Source organism: Salmo salar, chromosome 28 (genome assembly GCF_965601325.2).
Source record: "Salmo salar chromosome 28, fSalSal1, whole genome shotgun sequence".
NCBI classification, from domain to species: Eukaryota; Metazoa; Chordata; class Actinopteri; order Salmoniformes; family Salmonidae; genus Salmo; species Salmo salar.
Genome location: NC_138318.1, coordinates 22,536,821 through 22,561,377, shown reverse-complemented (window position 1 = coordinate 22,561,377; position 24,557 = coordinate 22,536,821). Strand labels below are relative to the sequence as shown.

At 42.4% G+C, this 24,557-nt stretch overlaps 1 long non-coding RNA gene across 1 annotated transcript; it reads left to right on the top strand.

The window, feature by feature from the left end:
- The first annotated feature begins 1,190 nt into the window (after positions 1-1,190).
- LOC106589253 (uncharacterized) lies at positions 1,191-3,322 on the top strand. The gene is made up of 3 exons (XR_001324817.3): positions 1,191-1,299; positions 1,939-1,997; positions 2,123-3,322. It is a non-coding gene; the product is annotated as an uncharacterized LOC106589253 (long non-coding RNA).
- The last annotated feature ends 21,235 nt before the right edge of the window (positions 3,323-24,557 follow it).

Sequence of the window (24,557 nt, the reverse complement as noted above, 5' to 3'; positions counted from 1 at the left end):
TTTGATTAAGATACCTTACAGATAATTGTATATGTGATGTGTAGAGATGGGGTAGTCATTTAAAAATCATGTTAACCACTATTACAGAACACAGAATGAGTCAATGCAAGTTATTATGCGATTTGTTAAGCACATTTGTACTCCTGACCTTATTTAGTCACCTTATTTAGGCTTGCCATAACAAAGGGGTTGAATACAGACAAACACAATTCCACTTTGACATTATGGGGTATTGTGTGTAGATCAGTGTGACACAAAATCTAAATGTAATACATATTCAATTCAGGCTGTAACACAACAAAATGTGGATAAAGTAAAGGTATATGCTGTGTACCCAGTGAAGGCAAACAACCTTGAGGATGATGTCTCTTCCCCCTTCTGTAATGGGGATTTTAGACAACAACAGATAACAAAAGCTAAGCCAGTCACATCAAATTCTGAAATGACAGCTGATTATCTCTGTTTTCATTTGTTTTAGCTGTTTTGCATTGATATTTATATTCATATTAACGATTCTGCTGTATGATTTCGCCTGGTCAGAAAAATGGCTAGCTGATGTCTGACACCATTAGCTCTCTATGGCAGAGGGGGAGATGGAATTCATAGTTTGCAACATTGTTGCCAAGGTCTGAGTGACTAACAACAAGGTTCATAGAAACAGGGTGTGTTCGAAAGTGCGCTCTGGGCGTTCATACATGCAGAGCAATGTACTGTAAGATTTAAGTTCGCTCTTGGAGCGTTCAGAGCGCACACTGCACTGGACACTGGCCGAGGAATAGCGTTGATCCGAGCATTTTGACCTCACAAAGGCAGTCAAGCACCCAAGCTAACAGGCTAAAGATGGCTACCTTGCTAGCTCCTTCCAGACACAAATGAGAGAACACCTTACTCTGACCATTTAACTCGCCAGAGAAGAGCTGGTTAGGCTGTTTTCATGTTATCTGGAGTTGGTGACTGTAACTGTGCTGCTGGCAACAATTTAATTATGTTGTTTTGCTGAGTTCACTGACACCGGTCATATATTCAGTGAGTGTTGCGTGTTCGTAAATTCATCAGTTATTCTGCGCTCTGGCACACTAAGTGCTCTGCAATCGGAGTAGATAGCCAGAGTGAATTTAGGAATGCACCCTTAGATACAAAATATGTTACATTTATAGAAAATGTTGGTCAATTCAAAATGTAACTGCCATTCCTATTATAAAACCAACTGTCATTCCAGCATGACCATTCAAGGGGATGATTGTTGAACCAACTTGGAAGTAGCCTACCAATAAGCACATTATTTTTCAATGTATTAAGGTAAGCAAAGTTTATTATTTATTTCAAATATATGAGGCCAAAGTCATATGATAAACTATAGGCTTGATAAATAAAGTTGAAACTTGATTAGAATTTGAGCATGTTTGTAAACTTAGCTAGCTAAACAGAAAAAGCAAGGCCACTTTAGGCTAATTCACCACTTTACTAGCTAGCCAGCAAACTCTTTCAAATAAATATTATTTGTTATTATGGGATATGCCAAATACAGCTACAGACCCAGCCTGACATTGTCAATTAGCAATTGTTACATTTATTTCACTATTTCAATGTGGAATTCATTGAGGGGACTTTGTTGTGCGGCAGGTAGCGTAGTGGTAAGAGCGTTGGACTAGTAACCGAAAGGTTGGTGGATTGAATCCCCGAGCTGACAAGGTGAAAATCTGTCGTTCTGCCCCTGAACAAGGCAGTTAACCCACTGTTCCTGGGCCATCATTGTAAATAAGAATTTGTTCTTAACTGACTTGCCTAGTTAAATAAAGGTTAAATAAAACAATGTATAAATGAAAATATTTCATGAAGCCATTAGAAGACTGAGGTATGTATAAATTATTTATAATAGATTATGTATAACAAGTTTTGGTGATTCAATAGCCTCTGCTCTGTCTGGTATTAACTTAGAACTATCAGAGGCTGAGGATCTCTCTTTTGGCTGCTGCTGCTACTGACAGCCACTGCTTGTAAGTTGTTCTTCTACATCTTAATAATTATGTCTGCATAGGCTTTTGTCTTCGTTTTGGCAGATTAACTCAAGCTATTTCTGAAGATTAATTTATGTTTTTGCTCCTTTTTTCTTCTTCTCTAGAACCAGTCTTGCAACAACCCATACTGTACTGGCGGAAGGCTGCCTAGCGGTTTAGGAGTGGTTCCTGATGCAGGAGTTTGACCTGTGGCCGAAAAGTGGAATTGATCTGACAATTGGAGGGCTGCTGCACTGCAGCTTGAACATATGCTCGTCTCAACTATATGTGTGAGGTCTGCTGTTTATGGGGGTTGAGAATGGAGCAGAAGACACATTTTTGTTGTTCATTGTAACTAATGGGCAAAGTTGTATTGGATTGCATTGTATTGTATTCTAAAGAAGTCATCCAGAGTTGACATGGGCCATCATTCAAACAAAGAGATGTCTCCCTGGCCACCAGTGCAAATTTTCAAACTATGTTTGAATATAATGACAATACATTCCTAAAACTATGCTGGTATATTTTTTTCCGTTATTGAATAGTTTATTAAATGATGCTGTTAGTTAAAAAATATTACTATTTAATAGTAGCAGCCATAATTCATAAAATGGCACCATGCAGGATTCTATATGGAATCATTTAGGTTCAGTGAAGAAGAACCATTAGGGTTCTGACCAAAGAACCCTATGAAATGGTTCTGTATAGAACTTTTAGAGGTTCCATATATGAAGCAAGAGATAGAACCCTTTTTGGTTCGTTAAGGAACTTTTTTTCTAAGTTTGTGAGAAACCTGTTGAAACTAGCTGTCAGTGGACTGACAAATGGTGTATGGTCCCAGAAGGCCAGACCCACTCTGGTTTGGCCATAATCATAGCCACTTGCTAAATCATTTTATCAGGAAAAGATTTGTTTTGGGAATTTTCTAAATACCTTCAATATTGTGTATTTCCATTTTGGCTCTATGCTTAGAAATGCCCGTCTGGAGCAAAATATCCCAATTTCAAACGTTCCAAAACAGTGTATAAAATTCTAAAAACAGGCAATTATGGATAACAACTGAAAAATGATCTTTAATGAAAATGTATCTCAAAACAGTGATTTCTAAAAGATGTCCAGAGATTTGATTTATTCCGTCAGATTTGTCTAAAATCCTAAATGAATCAGGAATGAGCAGGGTCAGTTATACCATAAGGACCCCCTATTCATGTCTTCATTGCATGTAGTGCAACAAGACCACACATGGTCTGTAAAGTTCTATACTTTTGATAGATTTAAACAAACAATATTGGAAGCACCATGGTATGGTGCTTCCATTAACTGGTGCAACCATTAACTGTCAAATCCATCTGAATGATAGATTACAATAGAATATACATTTTGGTTCAAATATGTTACATTTAATTAGGGTTTAGAGTTATAAAGCAATTTAGGAAAATCTAGATTGCTACTGTGTATAACACTTGAATGAAGAAGAAAAATGCAATTTATGTCAAATTTGTAAAACATGAACTCCGTCATATTTGTGTCTAACGTCAACTCCGTCAGAGTGCTGAAAGATCTGATAGAATGGATATGTTTTCATTAAGGATTTTCAAATGAATAATTTTCTATATTTTGCAAATTTTTGTATTGAACTTTTATTTTTAGAGGCTAAAATATGTCTGTTTTGAATATCTGTTAACAACTCCGTCAATGGCTTGTAAACTTCGTCACTGATGGCTAATAACCATAAAGTCGTTTTTTTCGGTGTCAAAATTATGAACAAATATTTTATTAACTTCTCTGCAACATATGCTTAAACAATTGAAGCATTTGCTGTGCTAAACCTAAGGGATAATGTTTATTTTAGAAATGTTGTTTTAAGTTCTAAATCTAGTACAACATGCCAGAATGCTAACAAAATTAGCCCTGGAGCACTTAATAGGGCTATAAAACTAAACAAAAAGATGTTTAGAAATTTGTATGACATATTTAAATAATCTAATGTTAGAATTAAACAAGCAAGGCCTTCAAACACTTGTTGAACAAAAATTGTACAAATAAAATGCCTTTTATGGTGTCTGGTGAAGGTCACATAAATACAGTTAGTTGTATTTTATGAGAAAAAAAATACATTTAGGTTGTTTCTTTACATGGTATGATAGCTGATACATTGGTCTCTGTGGGGGAATTTTAAAAAAAATAGCATGATATTAGCTATAAAACTACACATTTTCCTCTCTGCCCCATGGCAAAAAGGGGGGGCCCTTGCTAGTACCATGCTGGATCACTGGATCAGCATTATCACAATATGTAATTACCAACTGGATTTAATAGGTAATTGAAATGACCAATAGTGAAAGTACAGCAAACACTCATTAAGAGAGCTCTACATAATTACATTACACAAAACAAGCAAGGATTAAAAACCATAACATCCCTCAGTAGAGAAAATTGCTCCCCTCGGTGTCTAATTTACATTTACTGCTACTTAACACTGGCTGTATATGACACAGGTAATGTTATGGAAACTCCAATCCCAGCAGATGTATTACATAATACTGGCACATACAGTACACTCTTAATACATTCACATTAACAGTGTTAGTGTTCATGTGAGTGTATTAAGAGTGTACTGTATGTGCCAGTATTATGTAATACATCTGCTGGGATTGGAGTTTCCATAACATTACCTGTCTCACATTCACCAATTAACCTTCTCTAACCCAGAAACTGTTCATGATGAAACAATTAACACGACAAATTGGGTTCTTCTTTATTTCCATCATACATTCTTCATTTAAATAATGAATAACCAAAGTGTGTTTAAAATTGGACATTGGTCAAATTGGGTACTGCAGTCCAATGTTAGACACGTGTGTACCTTTATTGCATCCCATAATACTTCTGCAATCAAGAATGCTGCTGCCTTTTTAATGGACATTATTTTGAACATTTTATTCGAGTTAAATATTGCCCACCACCGTATCCTGTCTTCCCAACAGATTAGACGGGATCGATTCAGCTCTATTAAAGTGTGTTCCTAGCACAAAAAGCTAGAGAAACACTGCATCAGCTCCCAGAGGAAATCACTGTTGGGCTATTAGGCTCCACTGGTCTAATCAATCACACCTATAGAGTCTCAGTTCCATTTATACCATTAATTAACCTTGGCTTCAATCAAAAACAGTGGTACATTTCCCATTAATTAAATGTTAATTAATCTTCAAAGAACACACACACAAATACAAAAAAACATAACATGCAAAAGGCAAGTGCATACAAGTGATGACTCGAAAAAGCTAAGCCATACTTGGAACATGGAATTAATGGAATGTTTGAGTAGGTCTATGAGTCAGTAATAATAGCTTCCTGGAAAGCGGGCTTCTGGAAAGTCACTTGTGGATATGTCCAATAGACACTAATTGAGCTGATAGTATAGTCTATTACGGCAGACTAGATTGTCCTTCTCCTGGGAATTTAGGAAATGGGTGTTTATCAAGGCACAATTACAGGCCTGACAGCTCTAATGGGGGAGAGAACTCTTCAGTAACTTGTTACATTTACATCATTTAGCAGACGCTCTTACCCAGAGCGACTTACAAATTGGTGCATTCACCTTGTTTTTACTTAGTCACAGCCAACATTGGACATTTTTCAGTTTGGTTTCTATTTAAATTCCTAAAATCCTTCACATGAAATGAGTGGACCATGATTAATTTACATACTTCTAGAAATAGGGATGAACTAACTATATATTCTCTAGTCTAAATACATATAGGTATACTACAAGAAGATGTATAAAGGCAAATGCTTCTACAAATGCTCTGTTGTCTGTTCTCTATGTTGGTTAGGTCAGGGTGTGACTAGGGTGGGTAATCTAGGTTGTTCTATTTCTATGTTGGCCTGGTATGGTTCCCAATCAGAGGCTGCTGTTTATCGTTGTCTCTGATTGGGAATCATATTTAGGCAGCCATTATCCCACTGTGTTTTGTGGGATCTTGTTGTGTTTTGTTTTTGTGTAGTTGCCTGTGAGCACTCCAGAACGTCACGTTTCGTTTGTTCGTTTATTGTTTTGTATTTGCTGAAGTTTCACTTTATAATAAAGATGTGGAATGCTACGTACGCTGCGCCTTGGTCCAGTTCTTACGACGATAGTGACAGAAGATCCCACCACAACAGGACCAAGCAGCATGCCCAGGAGGAGAAGGTATCCTGGACTTGGGAAGAGATCCTGGACTTGGGAGGAAATCCTGTCAGGACAGGATCGCCTTCCTTGGCAGCAGACGCAAGGAGAGAAAGGAGGACAGCGACGACGGGGTTCGCGGCCACAAGGAAAGCCCAAAGGACAGCCCCATTTTTTTTGGGGGGGGGGGCACACGGGGTGGTCGGCGGAGCCGAGGAGCGAACCAGAGCCGATCTGGGAGAAGAGAGAGAAATTGGAGGAGAGTGAACGGAGAGAGTCAGAGACCGTCAGTGAGTTGATGGAGAAATTGGAGGAGAGAGAAATGAGAGAGTTGTTGTGTTGGTGTATGATGCACGACATTCGCCCTAAGGAGCGTGTTATCTGTTTGATGCCACCTGAGTGAGCTCTCCGTACTCGTCCTGAGGAGCGTGCTAGCAGTCTGGTATAAACTGTGCCAGCTCCACGCACCAGGTCTCCAGTACACCTCCACAGCCCTGTACGTCCTGTGCCAGCTCTCCGCACTCGCCTTGAGGAGTGTATCATTTGTCCGGTACCATGTGTGCCGGCTCTACACACCAAGTCTCCAGTGCGCCTTCACAGCCCAGTACATCCTGTGCCAGCTCCCCGCACTCGCCGTGCGAAATGTGTCATCATTCCAGTACGATTTGTGCCGGCCCTACGCACCAGGTCTCCAGTGTGCCTCCACAGCCCAGTACGTCCGGTGCCAGCTCCTCACACTCGCCCTGAAGAGCGTGTCACCAGTCCGGTGCAACCTGTGCCGGTCCCACGCATCAGGCCTCTAGTGCGCCCACCCCCCCAGTCCGGCATGTCCTGTGCCTGCTCCTCGCACTCTCCCTGAAGAGCGTGTCACCAGTCCGGTGCAACCTGTGCCGGTCCCCAGTCCGGAGCTTCTGGCGACGGTCCACAGTCAGGAGCTTCCGGCGACGGTCCACAGTCCGGAACCTCCTGCGACGGTCCACAGTCCGGAACCTCCTGCGACGGTCCACAGTCCGGAGCCCTCCTTTGCTCCGGTGCCCAGTCCAGGCACGGTGTCCAGTCCAGCTCCAAGGCCGGAGCCTTCCTCTGCGCCGGTGCCCAGTCCAGGCACGGCGTCCAGTCCCGCTCCATGGCAGGAGCCTTCCTCTGCGCCGATATCCAGGCACGGCGTCCAGTCCCGCTCCAAGGCCGGAGCCTTCCTTTGCACCAGTGCCCAGTCCAGGCACGGCGACCAGCCCAGCTCCAAGGCCGGAGCCTTCCTCTGCGCCGGTGCCCAGTCCGGGCGCGGCGTTCAACCCAGCTCCATGGCCGGAGCCCTCCTCCACGCCGATGCCCAGTCCAGGCACGGCGTCCAGTCCAGCTCCAAGGCCGGAGCCTTCCTCTGCGCCGGTGCCCAGTCCAGGCACGGCGTCCAGTCCCGCTCCATGGCAGGAGCCTTCCTCTGCGCCGATGTCCAGGCACGGCATCCAGTCCCGCTCCAAGGCCGGAGCCTTCCTTTGCACCGGTGCCCAGTCCAGGCACGGCGACCAGCCCAGCTCCAAGGCCGGAGCCTTCCTCTGTGCCGGTGCCCAGTCCGGGCGCGGCGTTCAACCCAGCTCCATGGCCGGAGCCCTCCTCCGCGCCGATGCCCAGTCCAGGCATGGCGTCCAACCCAGCTCCAGGGCCGGAGCCCTTCTTTGCGTCGATGCCCAGTCCAGGCACGGCTCAATGGCCGGAGTCCTCTTCTGCGCCGGTGCCCTGTCCAGGCACGATGTTCAGCCCGGCGCCATGGTCGGATCTGGGGTCTGGGCGGGGGTTACGACCTGCACCGGAGCCGCCACCAACGCTAGATGCCCACCCGGACCCTCCCCTATTGAGTCAGGTTTTGTGGCCGGAGTCCGCACCTTTGGGGGGGGGAGGGGCGGGGTATTTGTGTTTAGTGAGTCCATGTCACACCCTGACCATAGAGAGCCTTCTATTCTCTATGTTGGTTATGTCGGGGTGTGACTAGGGTGGGTAATGTAGGTTGTTCTATTTCAGCCTGGTATGGTTCCCAATCAGAGGCAGCTGTTTATCGTTGTCTCTGATTGGGGATCATATTTGGTCCCGTGTGGCTCAGTTGGTAGAGCATGGTGTTTGCAACGCCAGGGTTGTGGGTTCGATTCCCACGGGGGACCAGTACGGGGGAAAAAATGTATGAAATGTATGCATTCACTACTGTAAGTCGCTCTGGATAAGAGCGTCTGCTAAATGACTAAAATGTAAATGTAAATATTTAGGCAGCCATTCCCCCACTGTGTTTTGTTGGATTTTGTTGTGTTTTGTTTTTGTGTAGTTGCCTGTGAGCACTCCAGAACGTCACGTTTCGTTTGTTCGTTTATTGTTTTGTATTTGCTGAAGTTTCACTTTATAATAAAGATGTGGAACGCTACGTACGCTGCGCCTTGGTGCAGTTCTTACGACGATCGTGACAGTCCACCAGTTCAGAGGCATTAGGTATGACCAGGGATGTTCTCTAAATAAGTGTGTGAATTTGTAACGTATCCGCTGGGAGGCGGAAAGCAAGTACAGGTGGTGAGTTTAATAATAAACGGAGCATCAAGCAATATAACCAATACGAGTTGCATATAGTTATGAAACACATAAACAATACTGACTGGGGAAAGAACCTAAGGGAGTGCCAGATATAGGGGAGGTAATAAGTGAGGTAATGGATTCCAGGTGTGTCTGATGATGACGTGCAGGAGCGCGTAATGATTGATACCAGGTGTGCATAATGATGGATCCCAGGACCAGTGGTTAGTATACTGGCGAGACGTCAAACGCCGGAGGGGAGGAGCGGGAGTAGACCTGACAGAATTAGACCATTTTGCTGTCAAAAATAACAACGAATACTTTTGTGTGTCAGGGAAAATGTAAGGAGTAAAAAGTACATTATTTTCTTTAGGAATGTTGGGAAGTAAAAGTTAGCAAAAATATAAATAGTAGAGTACAGATACCACAAAAAACAACTTAAGTAGTACTTTAAAGTATTTTTACACCATTGATGATAGCAGAATTGACATTACAGTATGTACCTGAATGCTACAAACCTATTGCCTGATGACCCATCCTGAATTTAATTCCGCTGCTCTATTCATCGCTACATACATTCAGTCTGAATTTGCCATCATAGAAGTTGTTTTTGTGACGTTAAAACGAGGGGCATTGTACAAAACAAATTAATCAGCAATTGGATTGTCTAACAAATCTAACCAATCAGAGTATCAAAGTTGATAACGTCACCATGTAGGCAGGCTCTTCCCCAGCCCATCAGTTTCTGGGACCAATCAGAATGGTCAGAATGTGTTCGCATTCCAGAAGTCGTCGGGGAGGGAGGCAAATCCAGACTCACGGTTGAAAAGAAACGTTCGTGGGCGTGGCGTTGGCTGGAGCGATGTGGATGGGTAGCCAGGCAAACGAACTTAGAGAAATGGCTCAGAAATTATATTTTTTCACAATGCTAGATTCAGTCAACAGAACACTTCTTACGATGCTGCTACTCCCTTGGGAAAGTCAGATGGTAACCTTCCATAAAATACACTGCATTCCAAATGGCACCCTATTCCCTATGTAGGGCACTACTTTTGACAGGGCACTGGAAAAAATGAATACACTATATAGGGAATAGGGTACTGCCGCAGGTGTGACTGATTGCCTCGTTAACTCTCAAAACAATCTCATTGGTTAATATGTTTCCTGACCTACAGTATATAAAACCCCTGTTTCTTTCTGTTTGAGGGGCGGCTGCTCACGGGAGGTGATGCAGTCCAGAGGTAAGGTGGTTTCCGGGAGTATGGGGGAAATAGAGTCTCGTGAGTTTGATGAGGGTAACAAGATGGATGCTTGCCTCCTGGGCTATTTTGTTACTTTGCTTGTTTGTTGCATGGTTTGTGAATGTTCCTGGGCCAGTGAGAATGGCCACTGCTATAAAGGTGAACTTGTAAACCATTCCCTATTATTTATTAAATGCTGAAACTGGTCCTTGGTTTGTACTTCACTCTGCCTGCTCAACTCAAATCCAAAATAACCTGTCACTTTTCCACCTCTTGACATTTGGCGTAGTCGGCAGGATCTGGGCCACTGAGTGGGCAGTTGTGGAGTAGAGTAGTTTGTTTGCTTTTGACGTTTGTTTCCCTACAGGATGACCTATGTAGTCTGGTAGTCCTGGGAGTGGCAGGGCTGAAGATGGAGCTTTCCCCTATTGTTCTCTAGGAAGACCCAGCATGTCCGAACTGGCCTTGACCATTTTGAGGTGCCCTACGGGTGACGGCTCAGCAGCCCTGAGACATGGTGTACATTGTGACATGGTGATGCTAAGGGGGCTAGGAGTCCAAGACGGCACTGCCATGACTGCCAGACGGGGTGGTCCACTCAAGTGGGTGATGGGTGTGGCTGTAATTATGGAGGGGGAAGAGTTCAGGAAGCACCCTCCGGTACACAGATGATTTAGGCGGCAATAAGGGGCTGAGGAGATTCTGGATCTATCCCCTACGGCGTTTCCATGGTTTGCTTACCTAATCTATGCCTCACTGGGAGTCCAACCATACAGATGAACATGTCCTCATAGAATAGTAACAATATTATATATACAAGTCCCACTTCCAAGACCACCTGCAGCACCCACCTCCTCTGTCTGACATGCCAGCACTGAGAGATACAAGAAATCCCCCATAAGACTCTTTGAGTCTCCTCATCTAAGTTGTGTATAATTGTTGTATGTAATTTTGTATTTATTGATGTTAGTCCATACCTATGTATTTCAGTGTCTTACTGCCATGTGGGTATATTAAAAAATGTCAAACATGAATGGACCCATGGAATAGAATACTGATCGAACTCATAACAATTTCTTTGTGAGAATCCAGCGCACACACACACACATACACAGTAAAGTGGCAGTGTAGCGCCGATGAATGGAGAGCATGTTTTGGGGTTAAGTGCCTTGTCCAAGTGCCCAACGGTTGGAGATGTTTCATTGGCTGGTGTTTCTCTGTCAAGGAAAATCGATTACTCATTGAGATTCAATGAGTGAGACCATAGTTAGCTTTCTGAGGACATCAGGACAGGTCTTAATTGTCTCCCCCTGGTGGATAGATCAAGATGCTCCATCCTCAATCTCAAGTCTCCTCTTGAAAGTTATAGGTTCCCTCACAAATTGACAGTTTGACAGTTTACAAGGGACAACTTCACCAGTCAGACTGTGTAATTGAGTGCCTCATCTGTTGAAGTGTGCAGGAGACCTATTGTAAAGTTACTACTAGACCGTCTGCTACCCATTACAAGCATTTGTCTTCATAAGGATGCTTCCTAGAAAGCATGAAACGCTTTATTATACTCATCTTATTTACATTTAAAATATATTTACATGAGTGCATTGAACTGCAGTGTTTCCATTGTGATAAAGCCAGACGAACCTGGGGGCTCTTAAATTGCTGAGCAATGTGTAATTGATGGGGAGGCTAATTTCCATGTATATAATCCCATTTGCCAAAAAATGGGCCGTACAGCATGGTAGATGTGTTTGGATCCCTGTATCATTACATTATACTTAACCTAACGTAGCAGGCGTAAAAGAAGCCTGGGCTGAGTCCACACATCCGTTTTTCAGGGGAAAGGGAATTTAGGTTGAAAATACTGTATCCTTGAAAACTGGAAACATCCGCTTTCTACCAATGCCGCTAAGGGTGGGTGCATTATACTAAGTCCGAATCTAGAAGCCTAGGAGGGAACACTGGAGAGGCCCAAATATTGTTTTGGTGTGTAATTCTACACGTTTCCCCCTTTTATCCTTCTTGTTCAACAGACTATAGCTTCCCCCAAATGTATTCAGATTATTCAGTGCTGAGAAAGAAAAACAATGCAGGCCTTTTAATTGGGAAGTGCAAGTGCTGATATTTATAATGAGGAGTTTAGACTGTTCCATTTGCTTTGTTTGTTATTCCCAACTGAAATATTAGGTGCAAACTTTGCTCGGATGAAAATGCTTATTAGTGAAACTATTCTAAAGGGTCGCACTTTATAATCTTAACACTGCAGTCTGTAATTCAAACAACAACAAAACAGTCGCCCAGTCACTTTATTTTGGTAAACATACCTCGAAGACTGTTAAAGGGCTCACCATTTGAGGACAATGTGATATTCTGTACACACAGTTGCAACAAGTAGCAAAAAGTTTAGCCTGTCACAAATGCACCCCAGGTGATCTTGATGGTGTATTTAAGTGTCTCTCCCATTTCTCTCATTGGCCTTGAAAAGGGCTTCTTGCTTGAGGCCTCTCTGTGTCACTGGAGAAATGGGAGCGTGACTGATTAGTGCATCATCACTTTTTTTCTGATTTCCTCTTTCATTAGCATTCCAGAATCCATGCTAAATACTCAAGAAGCAGCCTTGGGTTTTTATTTAACCATTAATTTCAAATCAAATAGTGCAACACAGAAAAATCCCAGAGGCTGAAATTACACAACTACTGTAGTCTAATTATCAGTATAAAAAAAGACACAAAGAAATATAAATTAGAAATATGTCATGCTCTCTGCTTTACAACAGCAGAATCCTCTGAGAGCAGCTTGATCTCACAAGCTCTTGACGATATTCTTTTTTTTAAATGTAGAAATGTAACATTCTTTATGGGAGACATGCCTTGTAAAAATAATCACATTCACTCAACAAAATTAGGACTTCAAGGATGCAAGAACCGTGTAGGGTTAAGGTTAGATAATAAACCCTGTGTGGTTATGGTCAAGGTATGGGTTAGGTACAGGTTAATGAAACAGAAAGAACACATTCTGAAAACAAAACCAAAACTAAAACATGTGCATGGTTGTTGCTTCATGATGTAGAACTTTTTTTTTTACTGTCAGAAGCTAACAACCTGCGTGCCTTGCCACATCACCCCTTTTACCTGCTGCAGACATGGCCTTAAACTGACAAAGACTTCATTTTTTTGTTAGCGCTGGAAGAAAATTGGTTGCATTTGCATGGATGTTCTGTAAATCTGTTCAACTCAGAATCCACAAGACTCCAATGGCATATCAATGAGTGACGTTGTATTTGTGTGAGTGTGTGTGTGCATGCGTGCCATGTGGTCATTACTTGAGTTACAAATATCCTCCATCTTCATTACTCTAATCACTGTGCCATTACTGGAAGTCCCCCCCCCCCCCAAAAAAAAACACACACACACACTTTCCATATATATATTTGTGATATATAGCTAACTTAAAAAATAAGCAAGAACTCATAATTCATAACATGCTATTTTTCGTGATATATACTATAGCTAAATGTAAGAAATAAGAAAGAACTCACCGTTCATGAATTGCTTCTGAGCAGGGTGAACAATGTTTTACAACGGCCAACCAGAACAACACTATCATGACTCATCTGGTTGTTGTGAAAGGAAAAATGACATATGTGAGTTTAGTCTAAGGCTGACAGGCTGATCAGGGACCCAATCCACGTAATCGTATTGGTACAGTTGGCCAGATTAGGTTGCCAGTTCCCTTTGATTTGGATCTGTGCTGTGGTTACTGTCCATAATATTGCCTACAAAGATTTCATTCTGTGTTGCTGAATAACTTAACTCCCTATATTACTGTAATCTTAAATAATGAATAACAATAGAAAAACTTCATTTTAATGAATATCCTCTTCTCTGGGATCAAGCGGTATCTCAAGGGCATGAGATTAATTCCTATGACATTGAGCTAAAGATTGAAATAATCAGACTAAGACGCATTTAGCCGTTGTGCAAGTCATGAATGCATAATGTCAATACTGTAATAACTATCTATCATTAAAAGGGCAATATGCAGGTCAAACAACAGCAAAGCGACCATCCCGCCACTGTTTTGATAAACACTGAGGCATGGGGTTGAAGAAATGTAACCACACTCAAATTCATCGACATGGCTATGGATGGAAGGACCATCCATTGCCATAATTAAATCCAAATTATTGTTTCTCTAAGCAGTGCAGTGTGAAGTCTCTTCTGCACATCGAACACTCTGAAGTGCAACATCCTCTTTCCCCGGTCTGTCTGTTTTAGATGAGCTCTGGATTGAATATTTTCAACCAGGCAGCACAGCAGTGACAAAAGAGAGCACTCAAGACTGATGCACCCGCAAGGGAAAAACACTTCAAATTGTCTACCACTGCACCAAGGCAGGGTCCTGTACATACTGACCTATGGTTATACTATACAGTATCCTACATGTAAAGGAAGCATTCTGAAGTGCTAGTTCCCATTACTGTTCAATAATATACTGTAGGTGGGGAAGCATGACAGCATATGAATCCAGCAAGAAAAATAGCAACAAAACTTTTGCAGCACCATTTAGTTGGTTAAAATAGAGCAAGAATAGAGTTTAAAAACAAGGAAGTTCAGGAGATTTTATGCAAGGTCATTGCAGGTCTGTTAGTCTGTTGTCTGAAATGTTTGACAGTATTTAGACAATAAACATGACAAATTATCTAGTCACTACGCCAGCCTTTCTTTTGTGTAATTGAGTGTGTTTAACAGCTAAATATTTACTTCAACGGAAAGGCGTATGTCCAAAATGAGCAAACTCAGAACATAGTCTGCAGATTGTTTGGAGCAATGTGGAATGGAAGAATGTCAAGCTGTTATCTGAGCTCTGTCACCCTCGTCACGTTCACAGGGGAAACTAAAGAAATGGCACCAGATTTAATTTAGCATCTAATTGGTCATCCAACCAATTCCAAAATGCATTCACCTCAAAGGGTGTTAAAAGCAGGTGAGCAGATCAATGTGGCAATGAGGGCGTTGTGCTGTGTTTTCTGTGAACCGTAAACATGGAAAGTCTGTTAGCACTAACACGTTAGCACTAACACGTATCTAGGACTGCTGCTCCTGCTGAACTTAACCTGTGAAATCAATGACAGTGGTAATAATGAGAACCCAGCGCAGAATATTACCAAAGGGGTTGTGTGATGCATGGTAAAGCTATAACACAGCAGACCGACAAACAGTAGCTATCATCCATTGTAGTTTAAAACTATAGTGTCCCAATTGGTGAATAATCAAGAAGTAATCACAGATAGATTGTAAATCTTGTCTACATGGTTGAAGACCAACTTTTTAAGGTAGCTTTTTCTATTACTTGGGAAAAGTGATCATTTAATTTGTGGACCTTGGAAATAGATTTAATTTACTTTAAATGTTCAGACATAACAGCTCAGTATATAATACTGTAATGAGAATAACATAAGAACCCTAATAGCTTTGTTTGAAGTATGTGTGCTGAATATCTAATATTAAAAAGTTGAAAAGAATTTTGGAGAGAAGATGAAACTGGGTGGGAGTCAACAACTACTGTTGTGAGTTTGTAAAAATAATATTTTATTTCAGTCGCAGACAAAATGGGATAAGACAATGCTGGGAACTTCATTTATGAGGATGCCCTAGTGTAAAATAAAGACATTTTAAATTTGTTGTTATGAGGTTTATTAAGTCTCCTAAATCACTTTTCCACACAGGTTGGGGCATGCCTGGGGCATGATTTAAGTGTGTGCGTGGTGTGTGTGTGTGTGTGTGCGTGTGTGTGCATGTGCGTGTTTGTGTGTGTGTGTGTGTGCACGGCGTCAGAGAGAGACAGCAGACGATCAAGAGGGAAAAGACACCATGTTTCATGAGCACATATTCTATTATTCATGGTTGACCAGGACCCATTAGACTTTGTCACGTCTACTCCCGCTCCTCCCCTCCATTTGATGTCGCTGGTATACTAACTACCGGTCCTGGGGTCAATCATTACGCACACCTGGCATCCATCATCACGCGCACCTGCAGATCATTATGATACGCACCTAGACTCCATTACCTTCCTGATTACCTCCACTATATCTTTAACTCCCTTGGGTTCCTTCCTCAGTCAGTATTGTTCCTGTGTTCATGGGTAAATGCCGCTGGTATGGTGTCTCGGTTCATGTTTGTTTTTTTATTAAATGGTTCACCTGCTTCTCGACTCACAGTGTCTCTGTTACAGACTTTTACACTTTCTTTGTCTCAAGACACCTCCTCATACAATCAGTGCATATAAAGAACTAACTATTGAATGCATTAAATGGTCTAATTCTATTTTAATTGACTTTTTAGCATTTTTTTTACAAAAGCATCAACAAAGGCAACGCGAAGTTGTGTTTGAAGTACTGAAGATCAGGTGAGAGAAAGATCACTGACTTTTAATGGATAGGGCCACAGTACCATGTTGCATCGTTTGTGAGGAGATCTGTAAGACTTTGATTTATGGATGACTAGCTACTTCACCAAGCCTCTCTATGCCAACAGCTGGTATGCAGAGTGAGCTCATAAGATGTAGAGTTATAGTCAACAACTCACAGGATGGCAAACAAAGGGCTACAGTGCGTGGAGCTCCAACAACCCGTTAATGTCATTCATGCAATGAATGACCCATGATTATACCACCACACAAAACGGGTACTGCTGTGAATCTGCTCTTTTTTTGTCATTGCACAGAGGGAGTAAAACACTGCATTTAAAATAATTTGCTTTGATTGACAAAGGCAGAACACATGATTGCTGGTATAGACACTTCCAACTGTTGCCTGGTAACAGTCCAACTCCTCTGCCCGTCGGCCTAATAACTGAGGAACATGTTCGAGATAACACGTCACAGAATAATATCTGTAATTTACATTCATTTCAATTACACCACATGAACTATAGCCTCTTATCAAGATATGCACGGGAGTCTCTTATGGTTGTCTAACTGGAAATGTTAAGTGCATATTTTGCTTCAGATTTAAGTATTATTTTTTTATTTTACCTTTATTTAACCAGGTAGGCAAGTTGAGAACAAGTTCTCATTTACAATTGCGATCTGGCCAAGATAAAGCAAAGCAGTTCGACACATACAACAACACAGAGTTACACATGGAGTAAAACAAACATACAGTCAATAATACAGTAGAAAAAGAAGTCTATATACAATGTGAGCAAATGAGGTGAGATAAGGGAGGTAAAGGCAAAAAAGGCCATGGTGGCAAAGTAAATGGTAGTGGAAGAAAGTGCAAAGTAGAAATATAAATAATGGGGTGCAAAGGAGCAAAATAAATAAATACAGTAGGGGAAGAGGTAGTTGTTTGGGCTAAATTATAGATGGGCTATGTACAGGTGCAGTGATATGTGAGCTGCTCTGACAGCTGGTGCTTAAAGCTAGTGAGGGAGATAAGTGTTTCTAGTTTCAGAGATTTTTGTAGTTCGTTCCAGTCATTGGCAGCAGAGAACTGGAAGGAGAGACATCCAAAGGAGGAATTGGCTTTGGGAGTGACCAGAGAGATATACCTGCTGGAGCGCGTGCTACAGGTGGGTGCTGCTATGGTGACCAGTGAGCGGAGATAAGGGGGGACTTTACCTAGCAGGGTCTTGTAGATGACCTGGAGCCAGTGGGTTTGGCGATGAGTATGAAGCGAGGGCCAGCCAACGAGAGCGTACAGGTCGCAGTGGTGGGTAGTGTATGGGGCTTTGGTGACAAAACGGATGGCACTGTGATAGACTGCATCCGGTTTATTGAGTAGAGTATTGGAGGCTATTTTGTAAATGACATCGCCGAAGTCGAGGATCGGTAGGATGTCAGTTTTACGAGGGTATGTTTGGCAGCATGAGTGAAGGATGCTTTGTTGCGAAATAGGAAGCCAATTCTAGATTTAACTTTGGATTGGAGATGTTTGATGTGAGTCTGGAAGGAGAGCTTACAGTGTAACCAGACACCTAGGTATTTGTAGTTGTCCACATATTCTAAGTCAGAACTGTCCAGAGTAGTGATGCTGGACGGGCGGGCAGGTGCAGGCAGCAATCGGTTGAGGAGCATGCATTTAGTTTTACTTGTATTTAAGAGCAGTTGGAGGCCATGGAAGGAGAGTTGTATGGCATTGAAGCTCGTCTGGAGGGTTGTTAACACAGTGTCCAAAGAAGGGCCAGAAGTATACAGAATGGTGTTGTCTGCGTAGAGGTGGATCAGAGACTCACCAGCAGCAAGAGCGACATCATTGATGTATACAGAGAAAAGAGTTGACCCAAGAATTGAACCCTGTGGCACCCCCATAGAGACTACCAGAGGCCCGGACAACAGGCCATCCGATTTGACACATTGAACTCTATCAGATAAGTAGTTGGTGAACCAGGCGAGGCAATCATGAGAAACCAAGGCTATTGAGTCTGCCGATGAGGATGTGGTGATTGACAGAGTCGAAAGCCTTGGCCAGGTCAATGAATACGGCAGCACAGTATTGTTTCTTATCGATGGCGGTTACGATATCGTTTAGGACCTTGAGCATGACTGAGGTGCACCCATGACCAGCTCTGAAACCAGATTGCATCGCGGAGAAGGTGCGGTGGGATTCGAAATGGTCGGTAATCTGTTTGTTGACTTTGCTTTCGAAGACCTTAGAACGGCAGGGTAGGATAGATATAGGTCTGTAGCAGTTTGGGTCAAGAGTGTCCCCTCCTTTGAAGAGGGGGATGACAGCAGCTGCTTTCCAATCTTTGGGAATCTCAGACGACACGAAAGAGAGGTTGAGCAGGCTAGTAATAGGGGTTGCAACAATTTTGGCAGATATTTTTTAGAAAGAAAGGTTCCAGATTGTCTAGCCTGGCTGATTTGTGGGGGTCCAGATTTTGCAGCTCTTTCAGAACATTAGCTGAATGGATTTGGGAGTGCGTAGAAAAATGCTTATTGACATTCTCAATTACAAAGCGACCATCCCGAAGCTAACATCAATTTGCAGCTCTTTCAGAACATCAGCTGAATGGATTTCGGAGAAGGAGAAATGGGGAAGGCTTGGGCGAGGAGTAGGATAAGGGTACGGCTAAAAGCTATGAGAATTGGTCGTCTATGATGTGCTAAAGCAGTGAATAAAACAAGCTTAGGGAGGAGGCTTTGAGCGCTGACCCATTACGGATGCAGGCAATGAGGCAGTGATCACTGAGATCTTGGTTGAAAACAGCAGAGGTGTATTTAGAGGGCAAGTTGGTTAGGATGATATCTATGAGGGTGCCCGTGTTTACGGCTTTGGGGTGGTACCTGGTAGGTTCATTAATACTTTGTGTGAGATTGAGGGCATCAAGCTTAGATTGTAGGATGGCTGGGGTGTTAAGCATGTCCCAGTTTAGGTCACCCAGCAGCACGAGCTCTGAAGATAGATGGGGGGCATTCAGTTCACATTTGGTGTCCAGAGCACAGCTGGGGGCAGAGGGTGGTCTATAGCAGGCGGCAACTGTGAGAGACTTGTTTTTAGAGAGTAGAAGTTCAAATTGATTGGGTACAGACCTGGATAGTAGGACAGAACTCTGCAGGCTATCTCTGCAGTAGATTGCAACACCACCCCCTTTGGCCGTTCTATTTCAGAGTTTTTGGTGGACTTCCTAAGCCAGGATTTAGACACGGCTAGGACATCCGGGTTGGCGGAGTGTGCTAAAGCAGTGAATAAAACAAACTTAGGGAGGAGGCTTCTAATGTTAACATGCATGAAACCAAGGCTATTACGGTTACAGAAGTCATCAAAAGAGAGCGCCTGGGGAATAGGAGTGGAGCTAGGCACTGCAGGGCCTGGATTCCCCTCTACATCACCAGAGGAACAGAGGAGGAGTAGGATAAGGGTACGGCGAAAAGCTATGAGAATTGGTCGTCTATGATGTCCGGAATAGAGAGTAAAAGGAGCAGGTTTCTGGGGGCGATAAAATATCTTCAAGGTATAATGTACAGACAAAGGTATGGTAGGATGTGAATACAGTGGAGGTAAACCTAGGCATTGAGTGATGATGAGAGAGATATTGTCTCTAGAAACATCATTGAAACCAGAAGATGTCATAGCATGAGCAGGGCTAGTTGCTCTACAGTGAAATAAGCCAATAAACACTAACCAGAACAGCAATGGACAAGGCATATTGACATTAAGGAGAGGCATGCTTAGCCGAGTGATCATCAGGGTCCAGTGAAATTCAGACAGCTAGCCGGGCCATAGGTAGCAAGCTGGCAGAAGATGGATGGAGGTCTGTTTTTAGCCACCTTGTGCGTTTCCGTCTGTAGATTAGTGGGGTTCCGTGTGGTAGGGGGGACCAGTCCAATTGGCAAAATAGTTCTAGTTATAGTGGCCCAAGAAAATTGTCCGATAGACCTATTCAGATAGCAGCCGATAAGACAGCTAACGATTAGCGGGCCGCAGATGGGCGTTCAGCTTACGTTGCGACGGAGGGGCCAGTTGGCTAACTTCCTTTGGTAGATAACGTAGGTAGTCCAGTCGTGAAGGCCCGTTGGGGCTCCGCATTGGCAGTAAAACGGGTCCGGATAGGTGATTGTAGCCCAGGAGTGGCTGATGGAACTCTTCAGCTGGCTAGCTCCGGAATAATTGATGTTAGCTCCGGGACCGATGTTAGCCAATAGTCACTTGGGTAGCAGCTAGCTAGCTGCAAGATCCAGGTGTAAATGTCCAGAGCCTGCGGTAGAAATCCGGGGATATGGAGAGAAAATAGATCCGGTATGCTCTGGTCTGAGTCGCGCTGTACAAAACTGGCGATAGCTTTTCGAGCTAAGGGATAGCTGATGACCGCCAACCGTGGCTAGCTGAACTCCAACGTTAGCCAGTGAACTGGCCAACCTCTGGCTAACCTCTGGCTAGCTTCTGTTGTGGATTTCAGATTTGAGGTAAATAATACTTTTTTTTTTAATTGGTGAGGCGGGTTGCAGGAGAGTGTTTTGAGGTTGAGTTTTTAGAAGAAATTTTTTTTTAAAGATATGCGAAGAAAATATGTAAATATATATATACACGGGACACGACAAAAGGAGGACAAAGGACGTCTGACTGCTATGCCATCTTGGAATGACAATATAATGTATTAGGCCTACATTCTATATATTTATAAGTACAGTACAGAATAGCTGATAACTAAGGTAGCATATACAAGAGTAACAATTGGGAATTGAAATGGTTTCAATTTAAGTATATAAACTGTAAAACCAAGTGTTTAGGATCTGAACACATAAATACTTTTGTTACACTTTTGAAATGTGTCAAGGCATTTTGAATTTCAATGGATATCCGTCAGTTTTTAGATTGTAAACACCAGAACATGTTTATTCATTAACACTTTTTAAACACATGAACATGTTTATTCTAGTGATGAAAAAATCGACAGTTACATATCGGGATATTGTTTTTGATGATATATCGTATTGTTTTGACAGTATTGCAATATTATTTTGCGTTAGTTGGCAGTACCTGCACCAAAGCTCCAGTATTTTTCCTTCCATCTTCTTTTTAAATAGGGAGCCAATTTTTTTTCCACACTTTTATTTCCATGCCTGATTTTTTTTTAAATTGTCATGGCTCTCTCTTGTCCCTCCGCAGCAGACGTATGGTGAGCAATATGTTTGGAACATCGAATCGCAATAAAATCCCAGTATTGAATCGAAATACATATAGAATCGTGAGAATTGCAGTACATATCCCATCGGCACCAAAGCGTAGTGATAATATCGTATTGTGAGATCCTTATCAATTCCCCAGCCCTAGTTTAAGGCGTTTAGGTTTCAAACACTAAACACTGAGATTGTTGTTTCAACACTCTAGGGTGTAAAGCCATATTTGCATATTTCCCAGCAAGCCTTTCAAGTAAATATGAGATGTACACAACCATGACTGTGTTTATTAGTGACAGAGACATGGTTGTTACATTCAATTATTTACAATCCTGAAACCTTCACCAACTGACTGTGTAAGTGAATGCCTTTAAATTGAAAGTAAACCCTTCATGACCACACATTCTACACTGAACAAAAATGTAAATGCAACATGTAAAGTGTTGGTCCCATGTTTCATGAACTGAAATGAAAGATTTCATACATTTTCCATACTCACAAAAAACGTATTTCTCTCAAATGTTGTGCACAAATTTGTTTCCATCCCTGTTAATGAGCATTTCTCCTTTGCCAAGATAATCCATCCACCTGACAGGTGTGGCATATCACCTTGTGATGGGGACAATAAAAGGTCACTCTTAAATGTGCAGTTTTGTCACACAACCCAATGTGACAGATGTTTTAAGTTTTGAGGGCATATGTAATTGGCATGCTGACTGCAGGAATGTCCACCAGAGCTGTTGCATGTTCATTTCTCTACCATAAGCTGCCTCCAACATCGTTTTAGAGAATTTGGCAGTACGTCCAACTGGTCTCACAACTTAAGACCATGTGTAACCGCGCCAGCCCAGGACCTCCACATCTGGCATCTTCACCTACGGGATCATCTGAGACCAACAACCCGGACAGCTGATGAAGCTGTGGGTTTGCACAACCAAAGAATTTCTGCACAAACTGTCAGAAACTGTCTCAGTGAAGTTCATCTGTGTGCTCATCATCCTCACCAGGGTCTTGACTTGACTGCAGTTCTGCATCGTAACCGACTTCAGTGGGAAAATGCTCACCTTCAATGACCGCTGGCACGCTGGAGAAGCGTGCTATTCATCGATGAATCCTTGAATGAACTGTACCGTACAGATGGCAGACAGCATGTATGGCGTTGTGTAGGTGAGCGGTTTTCTGATGTCAGTGTTGTGAACAGAGAGCCCCATGGTGGCGGTGGAGTTATGGTATGGGCAGGCATAAGCTATGGACAACGAACACAATTGCAATTTTAGCGTTGGCAATTTGAATGCACAGAGATACCGTGATGAGATCCTGAGGCTCATTGTGGTGCCATTCAACCGTCGCCATCACCACGTTTCAGCATGATAATGCACGGCCCCATGTCACAAGGATCTGTACACAATTCCTGGAAGCTGAAAATGTCCCAGTTCTTCCATTCCCTGCATACTCACCAGACATGTCATCCATTGAGCATGTTTGGGATGCTCTGGATCGACGTGTACGACAGGGTGCTCCAGTTCCCGCAAATATCCAGCAACTTCACACAGCCATTGAAGAGGAGTGGGACAACATTCCAAAGGTCACAATCAACAACCTGATCAACCTTATGAAAATGAGATGTCTGGCGCTGCATGAGGAAAATGGTGGTCAGACCAGATACTGACTGGTTTTCTGATCCACGCCCCTACCAGTTTTTAAAGGTATCTGTGACCAACAGTCATGTAAAATCCATAGATTAGGGTCTAATTTATTTATTTTCGATTGACTGATTTACTTATATGAACTGTAACAGTAAAATCTTTGAAATTGTTGCATGTTGTGTTTATATATTTTTTTGTGTACATTTCATAAGGGCTTTAGTTTTGGCCTAGTTATTCTTGACATCAGACCAGGTTCTGGCCTTTCTGCCACCCTAGGCCCCCCAAAAATCTCTGCCCTCCTCTTGTTCTCTGCAAAAATAGAATAGTCCCAGTAAGAAAACGTATGTTATTTATTTATATATTTTTTCCAGATGTTGAAGTTAGGTTCATTTTAGTTTCTGAATTCGGAACATTTAAAATATGTATTTTCCGGACATTGAAAAATATGTATTTTCAAGACAACAGGTTAATTTTCGGTTCGGAATGAAAGTTGAAAATACATAATTTCTAGACATCTATGTTTGGACCAAATCAAGGCTGGTCCAGACCGGACCAAATCTGAACCAAACGTAGATGTCTATGATTGGTTTAGATTTGGTCCAGCTCAGACCAAAAAATCTACGTCCTTGGACATGGAAATCAAGGCCGGTCCAGACTACACCAAAATGAGATGGCCGAAAGGAAAAAAAGATGTTGGTGTCAGTACGCACTTACTGGGGTATAGCCTACAGTTTCGGCCTGCAATCAAATTTTATGAATGCCCCTCCATGTGGTTTTTTGACTTGATCTGTTTGTAAAACAGGCAGTTGTATTGGCTTTATTAGTCTTGATTCCTGTGACAATTTAGCTATTTAAGCACCGAATATCAGCTTACCAATATGAGCCTATGTGCAATGAGAATCAATTTGTTTACACAGTGGGAAATGCTGAAGGATTTTCTTTTTCGCAACGATCAGCTCATCAAAAATTCAGGAGTCCAAGAGTAGTTCCCTGACCGGGAATCGAACCCGGGCCGCAAGAGTGCCGGATCCTAACCACTAGACCACCAGGGATTGTCCATTCTATATTGTCCATTTTACCTTGAACTGTCATGTTTTTAGTATATGGTGTTTGTTAACATGTCAGCATATTTTTTTATTTGATTGGGCTCCATTTAGGTTAGGCTATTTGATCGGAGAAACGTGCATGATGTAAAAAGTGTCCATCTCATTACGTTGTCATATATTTTATCTCCAGCCTGTAGACTACAGAAAAGGCCACATAGTCTATTCCTTCTACCATCGGCGAAATTTGCAACATGGTTTATGTTGGATTATAATTTTTTTACGCA